Genomic DNA, 11,782 nt, shown 5'->3' on the forward strand with positions numbered 1-11,782 from the left:
CCCCCCCCCCCCCCCCCTTTGAGAAGCAGCTTTTTGAGTCTCAGGAACGAGAACCGCCCATCAGGGAGGCCGAAGCGAACCTTCGCACACCGTCCCCACGTCGCGGACAACCGGGCAAGCCGCGGCCCCGTTTCTTTCCCGTTCCCGTGAAATTCTCCGTGAAAGGCCTCNAAAGGGGGCGGGGCGGGAGGGGAAGCGGAGGCTAGGAGGGTGGGTCGGCTTGGGCAAGTTCGGTTGGCCGGCAGGCTGCGGCTTCGGCCACGGGGTTTCCTCCAATTAGATCCAGGGTAAAAGGACGTCACTGTTGCCATGGCGATGCTGTTACCAATTCCCCTCATCCTCCCCGCCACCCCCAGCACTTGTGGGTGCGGCACGGGAGCCGGAGGCTCGCACCACCCCTCCTGCGGTGGCCGCGGCTCCCTGCTGCAGCACCGCTGCAGATGCTGCACGGCACCGTGTGGGCTGCTGCAGCTGCGGCCCCGCTCGCCCTGCTGAGCAGGGCCTGGGACGGTGACCTAAGAGGCTGTTTCGTTGCACAACCTCCTTTCTTTACCTCCACCTTCCTATTCGTGACAAAGGTTTGGAGCTCCACGCACTGAACCCAGCCTTTAATGACGTTGCGATTGGAGCTGCGAATTAGAAATAATCCCATCCCCATCAAAGAGGAATTCGTTCCTGGAGAAAGTGGCTTAAGGATGACTTTACGTGATTAATTCAAGTTTTCAGATGGGCACCTAAAACCCAAACTCCCTTATTACCACCACCCCCCCCCACCCCCGGCCAGGAAAGTCCAGGCAGGTGTCTCCGGCAATGGCCAGATGTTCTGATTTTCTTTAAAATGGGAAATGACAGTCGGCTTAATTTGGAGACATAGAGCCATTAAACACCCCTCCCTGAAATATCAGCTGTTCTGATATTTCGTTCTAGTCTTTCCGGGTTACATAGCTGAATACATTTTTTCCCCCACGTTGTGTACATGGGTTTTATTTTCTGGTATTATTTTTGAGAGGATACTGAAAACCTAAACTTCTCTCCCTAGGTGTTCACTTTGGACTTTCTCCTGGGCACACCCTTCTGAAGTGAGAAAGTTTGCCCCAGACGGCTCTCATTCCCAGTCATCACTAGCACTTTCTTTTCTCGTGAAACTGGGCACACGCCTCCAGCCACTCCTTTCTCTCCTGGCACTTCCCCCAGTGCCTGACAAATAAGGTGACTGCCCTGGACATCTGGGGAGAGGCGTCTGTTCCACCTTAGGTTGACAATTGCCATCTGGGCTCACACTGCTGTGATTTTCTAGTTCCAGCACGTCCAAGGGAGTGGATCTTTAAAAGCCAAAGAATGCCGCAGCTAAGGAAGAATTTTAAATCTAATTGGGGGCTGGAGCAGATCTGGAGAATCTCTAGAATGGAAGATCTGAGAGTTCACACAGATGGCAGGAGAAGGTACAGACTTTCCAGAAATCTAAACTCCCTCCTGCGTGCTCCTCCCTGTCCTGACTTGTAAAGGTTGCTTTGTGCTTTGACGGACAGGAGAGGCCTGGGTTGCAAAGGGCCTGTGTCAATGCAAAAATGCCTTACTATGTTCTAGCTTCTAATGTAGGGCCCTGATGTTATTTCTGGAATCCCTGGGCCAGGCTTCAGACACACAAGTGTTTATGGCCATGTGGGCTGGGGTGGAGCCGGACACCAAGAAATCCCAATGGAAAGAATTGGCATGTGGAAGTTCAGATAAAATGCTTTCTGTATGACCAGTGAATTTCAAGCTTAGCAATTAGAGTCAGCTCAAGCAAGGGGACATACCATTGGAAGCGGGTGGGGGACAGAGACCCTTGAAAGGGAACTGCCAGGGGACTGAACCTCTGTGGTAGGCAGGGAGGGAAGGGGCAAGCACACGAATTCTTTGTCAGTAAGTGTGGGCTGTGCTGCCATCTCCCTGGGTGACCTTGAGCGAGTTTTTGCTGCTCTCTGTAACATAGTCTCTAAAATTTCTGCTTTCATTCAATCATCAAATATTCATTGAGCACCAACTCGTGTAGTTACGATCATCTGCAGTCATGAGTGAAAACTGCTTCGAAATTATGGCACACTATGAAATTACAAATTATTTTATGAGGGTCGAGAGGGACAAGTACATATCTGAAGACCTCTGCACCTAGAAGAACCCAGCGAGAGAAAATTAAAGCCCCGGGAACTTCAAATCCCCCAACACATAAAAGGCTAACACATATATTCTTTAGTCTATTTATTTGGAGAGAGACCTTGAGTGGGCGTGTGCCGGAGGAGAGGCATAGAAAGAGGGAGGGAGAGAATCTCAAGCAGGCTCCACACTGTCAGCGCAGAGCCGGATGCGGGGCTTGATCCCACGAACCCTTGAGATCATGACCTGAGCCGAAATCAAGAGTCAGATGCTCAATGGACTGAGCCACCCAGGCGCCCCAAAAAGCTAACATTCATTAAGTGAACACACATGTGTGTCAAACACCATTTTAAGTCTTTTGTATTAACTGACTTAATCTACCTAATGCCACTGTGAAGTAGGTACTACTATGATCATCATCTCTGTTTCACAGATAAGGAATTAGAGGCTCAGGGAGGTTATACTTTGCACAGAACTCCTAGCTAGTAAGTGGCAGCGCCTGGATATGGACCTGTGTTCAAGGTGTGGCCACCGAAATGCATCTCTGTTTTTTCCACTCTGTTGGATCTTTGCTCCAGTGCTTTGGGGACTCTAGGAAAGATGAGACCAGTCTGTGTTCTCCAGAAGTTTCATCCCCTTAAAAATGAAACACATTAAACATCCACATCCACCACGCTGGGAAGAACCCTAGGGACCAGAAAGCGAACAAAGAGAGTACTGAAACGTTATTACTTATTTGTTTGATGTTCTTGTTATTTTTACTGAGTTACTTCGTGAGAAGAAACTGCTGGAGCAAGATAGAATACCCTGAATTTGAAGCCTGAAGATCCTAAATTCCAGCCCTGCTATTTGTTTGCAGTTTGACCTTCGACACGGTGATCCCCTGCGAACCTCGGTTTGCTAATCTATAAAAAAACCATCCCTACCTCAAAGGGTTGTTGTAGAGATATCACATAGGAAGATGCAGGCATATCACAAATGTTCAGTGTATGCTAGGATTTTTCCTTCTTTCCCTCTCTTTGCAGATGGGGCGCAGAGGAGGGAGGGAGGGAGGGAGGTGTCTGTCCAAGGCAAGGAGCCTTATCTCTTGAATCACTGTTGTAATTACTGGAGTTAATGGTCTGCAGAATGGCCACATTCAGCGTACATTTCAGAATGAATGAGTCCTCTCAGTTGAGTTTGTTCACAAATTGTTTCAGTGGTTTATTTGCACAGAGCAGTGGGTCATTCCAGAGCAACTTCTTCCTCTCCTGCCACATGGTAGATATTTTACTAACAAACAAATGTTTGAGTGGGACTCTTCACCCGTGTTCCTGTATCATCAGTATCAATATTCTGTTTAGTGGGTAGTTGAAGAGTTGCGCCCACTGTTCACTCCACTTGGAAGTGTGAACGGAGAAGGAAATCAAGGGAGCTTGGTCAGGGAAGTCTTCCACACGTTCCCCGGCTTAGGTAACCAAGTCAAGCCTGTAGAAGAACTCAGTTTCCCATCAGGCCTGCACCTGGTGAGATTTATTCCTGCCATCTGTTGGCATCCCTCTGTGACCATGGCTGCCCCATTTCTGGCATCTCCTGGACACCTTGGTCACATAATTGCTTTCCAACTCTCACTGTGTGTTCTAAGGAAAAAACAAACCAAGTCATCCCTTCATCAAAAAACATGTAAGTCTGGGACGCCTCGGTGGCTCAATCCGTGATGCATCTGACTCTTGATTTTGGCTCAGGTCATGATCTCGTGGTTCTTGAGTTCAACACCACATCAGGCTCCATGCTGACAGTGCAGAGCCTGCTTGGGATTCTCTCTCTCTCCCCTCTCTCTGCCCCTCCCCCCTGTTTGCACGCTCTTTCTCTCTCTCTCTCAAAATGAATAAATAAACTTAAAAAAAAAAAAACATGTAACTCTTCGGGGCGCCTGGCTGGCTCAATCAGTAGAGCATGTGTCTCTTGATATCAGGGTTGTGAGTTCAAGCCCCACATTGGGTATTGAGATTACTCAAAAATGAAACCTTAAAAAGAGATAAAAGAACATGTAAGTCTTCAATTGATATTTCTTCTGCCACGAGTTGTATTTTAAGAAGAAAGCAACCTCTTCCATTTGAAGAAAAAAACTCCACTGGTAGAATATCAGGCATCCTGAGATAGCTTTTGGTCAGCTGGCCTTTTGGGGAAGGGTTCCAGCACTCTGACATTTCCCCAGCATTTCCTATATGCCAGGAAATAGAGTGTTTTTTATTTTTTATTTCTTTTTTAACGTTTTATTATTTTTGAGAGACATAGAGACAGAGCAAGAGTGGGGGAGGGGCAGAGAGCGAAGGAGACACAGAATCTGAAACAGGCTCCAGGCTCCGAGCTGCCAGCATAGGGCCCTAAGCAGGGCTCGAATCCACAACCTGTGAGATCATGACCTGAGCCAAAGTGAGAACCCCAACAAACCGAGCCACCAACGCACTTGTATTTTTTATTTTTTTAAGTTTATTTATTTATTTTGAGAGAGAGAGAAAGAAGAGCATGAGAGAGGGGAACAATCAGACAGAAAGGGAGAGAGAGAATCCCAAGCAGGCTCTGCACTACCAGCACAAAGCCCAATGTGGGGTTTGAACTCATGAATCCATGAGACCATGACCTGAGCCGAGACTAAGAGTCAGACACATAACCAACTAAGCCACTCAGGAGCCCCATAATAGAGTATTTTTTAAAACCCTTGATTGCTTTTGTAATAATGATAGTGCTGATAATAATGCTAATTAAAATGTAATAGCACCCATTCTACAGAAAAATGAAACAATACATAAACGTACAAGGGAGATCAAAAAGAACTTGAGAGCTTGACTCTGAGAGGTGACCACTGTTAGTGTTTTGGTGATCTCTTTCTAGATATATCTCTTTTCATTTGGACACATGTATGCATTGACGTTCTTTGTTCAGTGTGATGGTTAATTTTACGTGTCAACTTGGCCGAGCCACGGGGTGCTCAGGCACTTGATCAAACATTACTCTGTGAGGGTGTTTTGGGGAGAGATTAACATTTAAATTGGTGGACTTTGAGTAAAAAGATATAATCCCAAAATGTGGGTGGGCCACATCCAGTCAGTTGAAGGCCTGAAAAGAAGAGTGGCTTCTCTTGAAAAAGACAGACTTCTCCAGCAGATGGTCTTTGAACTTCATCTGCAACATAAGCTCTTCAGCCTACAATAGACAGCCTTCAGATTCCAACAGAAAGCTTCTCCTGGGTCTACAGCCTATAGGCCCACCCTATCGGTTTTGGATTTGCTAATTCTTTGTAATAAATATCTTGCAGTATATATACACATCCTGTCGGTATCCTTTCTCTGCGGAATCTTGACTAATACAACCAATAATTTCTTTTTTTCCTCAACAAATAATAAGATATTTTTTACTAGCTTTGAGTGTACGGCTATGACATATCAATCTCTCTCAGCCAGACTGTGCTTCCTAAGGCTCAGAGTTTTCTTTTCTCCCTCCCTCCCTCATTCCTCCCTTCTTCCCTCCCTCCCTCCCTTCCTTCCTTCATCTTTCTTTCCTTCTTTCTCTCGTTCTCTCTTTTTTCGATGTAAGCTCTATGCCCAACATGGGGCTTGAACTCACGACCCAGAGATCAAGAGTTCACATGCTCTACCGACTGGGCCAGCCAAGCTCCCCAAGAGTTTTCCTTTTTGTTCTTGTATCTCTAGTGTCCTCTCAACAAAAGTCAGACATTATAATCCCCCACCGCGCGGTTGAAGAAACCATGCTCAGGGAGGCTAGATTACCTGCCCGAACTGGTAATCAATAGAATTAAGATTCAAACACAGGCATGTCTGATTTCCACCTTCTTCTATAACAGTAAACAAGACTCGGTGCTACCTGCGATGAAGGACAGAAGCTCCCATGTTTGCCGGCCTGGGAATAATGTTTAGTAATTTGAGGCCGGTGGGTGGCTGAGTGTAAGTCTGCCAGTGGGTCAGTGGCTGATTTTATCTTCATATGGAGTCTCTGATTTTACACTCAACACATCCGCAGGGAGAGGGCACCTTCTCACCCCCTGTCTGTTCCCCTTAGTTATGTGTCCGTCTCTGTGGTCAGCCTGTGGCCTTCCGGGGGCAGACTTTCATCTGGCCTCTGTGTCCCTGGTGACTCTGATTGACCCATATAAGGCATTCAGTGAAGGTTTGTTTCGAAAATGAATCCAGGTTGGGGCGCATAGGTGGCTCAGTCAGTTAAGCATCCAACTTCAGCTCAGGTCATGATCTCGGGGTCCGTGAGTTCAAGCCTCGCATCGGGCTCTGTGCTGACAGCTCAGAGCCTGGAGTCTGCTTTGGATTCTGTCTCCCTCTCTCTCTGCCCCTCCCCCGCTCATGCTCAGTCTCTCTCTGTCTCTCAAAAAATAAATAAATGTTAAAAAAAATTATGAAAGTGAATCCAGGCCATCGAGGGGGGCATTTCTGATCATAGCCATTGTTTGCACTGTATGCTTACTATGCACCCAGCCATATATGAAATCACTAGAGCGGTAGTAGACTCACAAATGCCACAAACACAGAATTGCATCTGCTATGAAGAACACACGAAGAGCCTTGAAGTTAGTGTGGAAGGTCCCTGAGTGCTCAGAAAATCTTCCTAAACCTCCTGCATGCAGACCCACACAACGCTATCCTTGAAGGAGCACTCCCCACCCCCAAGTCAGGATCAATTTCTTGCTAGATCATTCAACAAAGTACTGAAGAGTTTACCGTGTGCCAGACACCCTCCTAGGGGCTGGGATTCCAAAAATGATTGAGACACAGTCTGTGCCTATGAGGAGCTTGGCAGGGAGCCCAGATGTAGGATGCCAAACCCAGAGCTCAGGGAGGAGAGGGAGGGTTCCCCCTCTTTTCAGTTCTCACATGCTCAACTGACTGTCTAGAGGTGGCTGATTAGAGTGCAAGAGTAGAGGGACGCCTGGGTGGCTCAGTTGGCTGTGTGTCCAACTCTTGATTTCGGCTCGGGTCATGATCTCACGGTCGGTCATGGGATCGAGCCCTGCATCAGGCTCTGAGGGATTCTCTCTCTCCCCCTCTGCCCCTCTCCTGCTCATGCTCTCTATCTCTCTAAAAAAAAGGGTGGGGGGCGGGGAACGCTTGGGTAGCTCAGTCAGTTAAATATCCAACTCTTGATTTCAGCTCAGGTCATGATGCCAGGGTCGTGGGATCAAGCCGAGCCCACCATCGGGCTCCACGCTCAGCAAAGACAGGAGTGGAATTACACCGGAGTCCCCCTGAATCCACTCTGCCTTCTTGCCAGAGGATTTAGAGCAGAGGGAGGGCTGGGGCTTTGGAAGGGCTGCCCCAGGGGCTGCTCTATGCGAGGCAATCAGTTGTGGGGGCAGAGACAACAAACGTACAAAAAGCAGTGGAAAAAGCTCAAGAACTTGGCGCCATTTAGTCAAGTGCGCATGACAAATGCATCTCAGAGAGGGCCTGCGTCTATAGCAATGAGCCTTACTCATCACACAAAAATGGTTGTGATGTTCTCATTCGTCAGTGTTGTCAGTTATACGTATATGTGTGTCTGTATTTAAATATTTAAGTTTTGGTACATAAAGCAACCCATCTTCAACATCTCCCAAATGATGACTCATCTACACACAATTCAGGACAGTCGAGCGGTTGAATGAACACAGAACCGTCAGAGAACAATGCACACAGGAACTGATTGTGTGGCTCTCACAGTAAGTGCTATGGGAGTCGAGAGAAGGCAGACACGAGTGTGGGCTGGAGAGACTGCAGACGATGTCAGGCGTCAGAAAACTCCCGAAGAAAAGGGGGTCCCCATAGGAGAAGGGAAGAGCCACCAAGAGGAGGAAGGTCTGTGTCTCCCCCCATTCTGCTGCCCCAGTGGATGCCTGGGGCAGCAAGGCGACAGTCGCTTCTCCTTGTGCGAGAGGTCCACTTTGCACAGGGCTGCTCCCCCTCCCCCACCCCCGGAGATGGCTCTGGACAGCACCTTGGAAGGCAGACTACCCACGGAGGGCTTGGTATCTCTTCTACCTTTTCACTTCCTTCGGTCATAACCAGCCGAGCCACACAACCAGCTTGACAAGTGCAGGCCACACTGGGGCGACTGGTCACACTAACCTTCTGGCCCCTTCTCGGGGACGATCTTGTAAAAAATGTTAAGTCTGACCCTTGCACTACTTTCCTGCTTAAAACCCTTCAGCAGCATTTAGCAGCAGCTTCCGGTTGGACTCAGAAGCCAGATGGCCTGGGTTTGAATCCTGGCTCCACGACTCACTAGCTATGTGATCTTGGGCAGGTTACCTAACTATTCCGTGCCTCAGTTTCTCCGTTTGTGAAATGGGGATAATGATAGCAATAATACCTCTTCAAAGGGTCATTAGGAGGATCTGATGATTTAAAACTGATAAAGCACTTTGAACAGTGCTATGTACCCGTTCATCAGATAAACAGAATAACTCAGAATCCTTCAGGGGCCTCGCAAGCCCTCAGTGATCTCGTTGTAGCTTTTGTCTTTATCTCTTGGCTTTCCCCCCTTTCGCTCAGGCTGCGGTCCCTGCTAAGCCGTACTCCCGCTGTCCTCTCTTTCCTCATTCTTCAGCTGGTGGTTCACTTCTCATTTCCCAGATCTCCGCAGAAATGGTACTTCCTCTCGAAGCTGTCCTTGGGTGCCTGTCCACTCCCAGCCGAGTGAGCTCCCTGAGCATGAAGCACGTGACATCACTTCTCTTGGGTCCGATTTCCCAATAGGCAGAGGCCCCAGGAAGGCGGGATCAAGTCTCTGTGGTTTGCCTGGGTAGCCCCCGTGCCTAGCAGAGTGTTTGGTGGATACATCGGGTGCCAAGAAATGGACAAATGAACCAATGAGCAGAAGATGGACGGAGGGAGGAGTCACGGGCAAGGGCACAGTGACAGCGGAGGCTGTTTGCTCAGGATGGCTTCAGGCTGGCCCGGGGCCAGCCCCCAGCTGGAGGCACCCAGGACTCTGGCTGGGAGGGGCTGGAAGCTCCAGGCAGCACCCCCCCCCCCAGCCCTCCTTTCCTTCAGTCCTGTCCGGTTCTGCAAACAAACCCCCAACTGCTCCAGGCCTGGGAATGAAGAGAACCCAGGGAAGCAGCCTTTTGCAGAGGAAGGAATTCTTTTGAATATGACGTTCCTTGATTTATTTGGACAATTTCCCTTCTGGATTTCCTGAAAGCCGACATAAGCCTGGGTAAGAAATTTGGGGGCGACATCCATCTAAACAAAACGCATAAAACTTGTTCCATCAAAAGCAGCCCCTGGAAGAAAGGCGCTGATGCCACCCCCACTCTGCTATTTTTTTTTCCCTAGAGTTTATTTGGAGGGGGGAGGGGCGGAGAAAGGAGGAGATGCAGAAGCCCAAGCAGCCTCTGCACAGGCAACTTGGAGCTGGAGCCACATGCGGGGCTTGAATTCACGAACCAAACCATGAATTCAGGACCTGAGCCAATATCAAGAGCCTGATGCTTACCCCACGGAGCCACCCAGGCGCCCTGCCCCTGCTCCGCTATTACTATGCCTCGAGGTGCCTGGAGAAAGCGATTGCTCTAATCAGTGCTGATGCATGAACGGTCCCCAGCCCTTCTCCCTGCTCTGGGTTCTGAAACGCAAAGACCAGCCAGCTGGACGGAAGAAGGCAGCCCCGGTGTGTGCAAACGGCCAGGCTGCTCCAGCCGCCCCACAGCTTCTGGAAATAAAAGGGAAAAGGCAGCAACTTGTCGTTTCTTGAGCCAATGGATTTAGTACACGAGACCAAATAAGAGAGATTTTTAAAAAAATAATAAAACCCACAGCCTCCAGGAAGCTGGTGACATGAGAATTTGCTCACCAGCACCAGGCAGAAGAAAGGCAGTCTTGGGGCTTGGGTGGAAGGTTGGGGTGGCCACACAGGCAGCCCCCGGAAGTCCTGGGGATCGGGAGGCCAGCTGCTAATGCTCAGGCTGGACACGATGACAAAGAGGAGACAGGGATCTTGCAACACCTGCGCTCTCGAGGGTCTGGCCGGGCCACACGTGATCATCACAGGGCCTCCGGGGCCCTCAGAGCCTCAGTGAGGAAAGCCCAGTTTGCCATGTTGGCCAGCGGGTGCTCAGACGATGCGTGCTTCCCTTCCACTTCCTGAAGCCCAGAGACCCAGCTTGGGCAAGGTTAATTATTACGTCAGAGTCCTTAGCTGCGAGTAACAGAAATGGACTCTAATGGACTTAAATATGAGAGTAGTACTCCTTACTGATTGTGAGGAAGCCTGGCAAACCAGGCCTCTAAAATGGGCGGGCACTGGGAAGGGTATATAGTCAGAACCACGGCTCAAATCACCCCGCAGACCCTGCTCAGAGAGAAACTGTTGTTTCAGCCCCTGGACCCCAGACATCTTTCCCTTCCGTGCTCCGTGATCATAAGACACTGGACCTGAGACCTGGCACTGGCCCCATCCTTACTGAAATTCAGGGCAGCCTCGCTGCTGCCCCCAGAAGGGATTCTCCACAATCCCCACTTCTTCGGGTCATTCGTTAGATTCAAATGGGTGGGGTATCTGGCTAGGCCCGAGCCACGCACCCCACCTCACTGTAAGACATGCTGGGGAAGTAGGTATCAGGAATATGTATCTTCCAGGGACACAAATGGGCTCTGCCTCCCATTAAAACTCATAAAGTGAGGAATTCCTCAAATAACAGAAGGGATTTCTGATGCTGGGCAGCCTGCAAAGAGCCCATGTCGCTTGCAGTTCTACTTGGGCTTCTGGTCTGCATGGAGAGAAGCAAAAGCCAGGTGGGCACATAAAAGTTGGAGTCTGGGCAAAGCATTTGCCTGGCTCTCGTCTCTCTCTCTCTCTCTCTCTCTGTGCTGTATTGACACCTCTACCTGGAAAGCTTGTCCCCACTCAAACCCAAGCTCCTCCCACATCCACAAAGCTCTCTCTCTCTTGTGGAAGATGCTATTCCACCGCTAAATTGCATCATACTTTTAAGAAATGAATCACTTCATTGATGTATGTCTTGTAAAGCTCCCCCAGGATGGAGACAAAAATCTTATTCATTAAACAGTTAACAAACACGTATTGAGTGTGTGCTAGGCCTTGGGAAGACTGCAGGCACAAAGGCAGGGCCTGTGCCTTTAAGAGAAAGGTCATATCTATGCCAGGTGTGTCGAGGTGTGAAGCCTTCCCAGAGGAGGTGACTTCAGTATAAGTGAGCCTTAGAGATTAAGATGTGCTTGACCATGTGGGGAGCATGTCTTTCTGAAGAATGGGTGTTGCATCCTGAGACCACTATCAATCGGCAGATACTCTTATTTATTTATTTGTTTGTTTGTTTAGCTCCATGCCCAACTTGGGGCTTGAACTCACAACCCAAGATCTCTACCAAGTGAGCCAGCCTGGTGTCCCTATGTTTATTTATTTTTTATTGCAGTAAAACATATGTAACATAAGATTAACTGTTTAACCACTTTTCAGTGTATAGTTTGGTGGCATTAAGTGTGTTCACATCATTGCGTACCAGCCCCCACCATCCGTCTCCAGAACTGTTGAACCTTCCCAAGCTGGGACTCTGTGCCCATGAGACAACAAGTCTACACCCCACCCCCCTTTCCACCCAGCTCTGGCAACTGCCACTCACTGACTGTCTCTCTCA

The 11,782-nt window shown here is 49.0% G+C and overlaps 1 long non-coding RNA gene across 1 annotated transcript; it reads left to right on the forward strand.

The window, feature by feature from the left end:
- The first annotated feature begins 364 nt into the window (after nucleotides 1-364).
- LOC144220740 (uncharacterized) lies at nucleotides 365-1,676 on the forward strand. Its single transcript, XR_013331843.1, has 3 exons — nucleotides 365-578; nucleotides 1,040-1,209; nucleotides 1,298-1,676. It is a non-coding gene; the product is annotated as an uncharacterized LOC144220740 (long non-coding RNA).
- Nucleotides 1,677-11,782: the final 10,106 nt, after the last annotated feature.

Source organism: Crocuta crocuta, unplaced genomic scaffold (genome assembly GCF_008692635.1).
Source record: "Crocuta crocuta isolate KB4526 unplaced genomic scaffold, BGI_CrCroc_1.0 scaffold129, whole genome shotgun sequence".
Classification (NCBI taxonomy): Eukaryota; Metazoa; Chordata; class Mammalia; order Carnivora; family Hyaenidae; genus Crocuta; species Crocuta crocuta.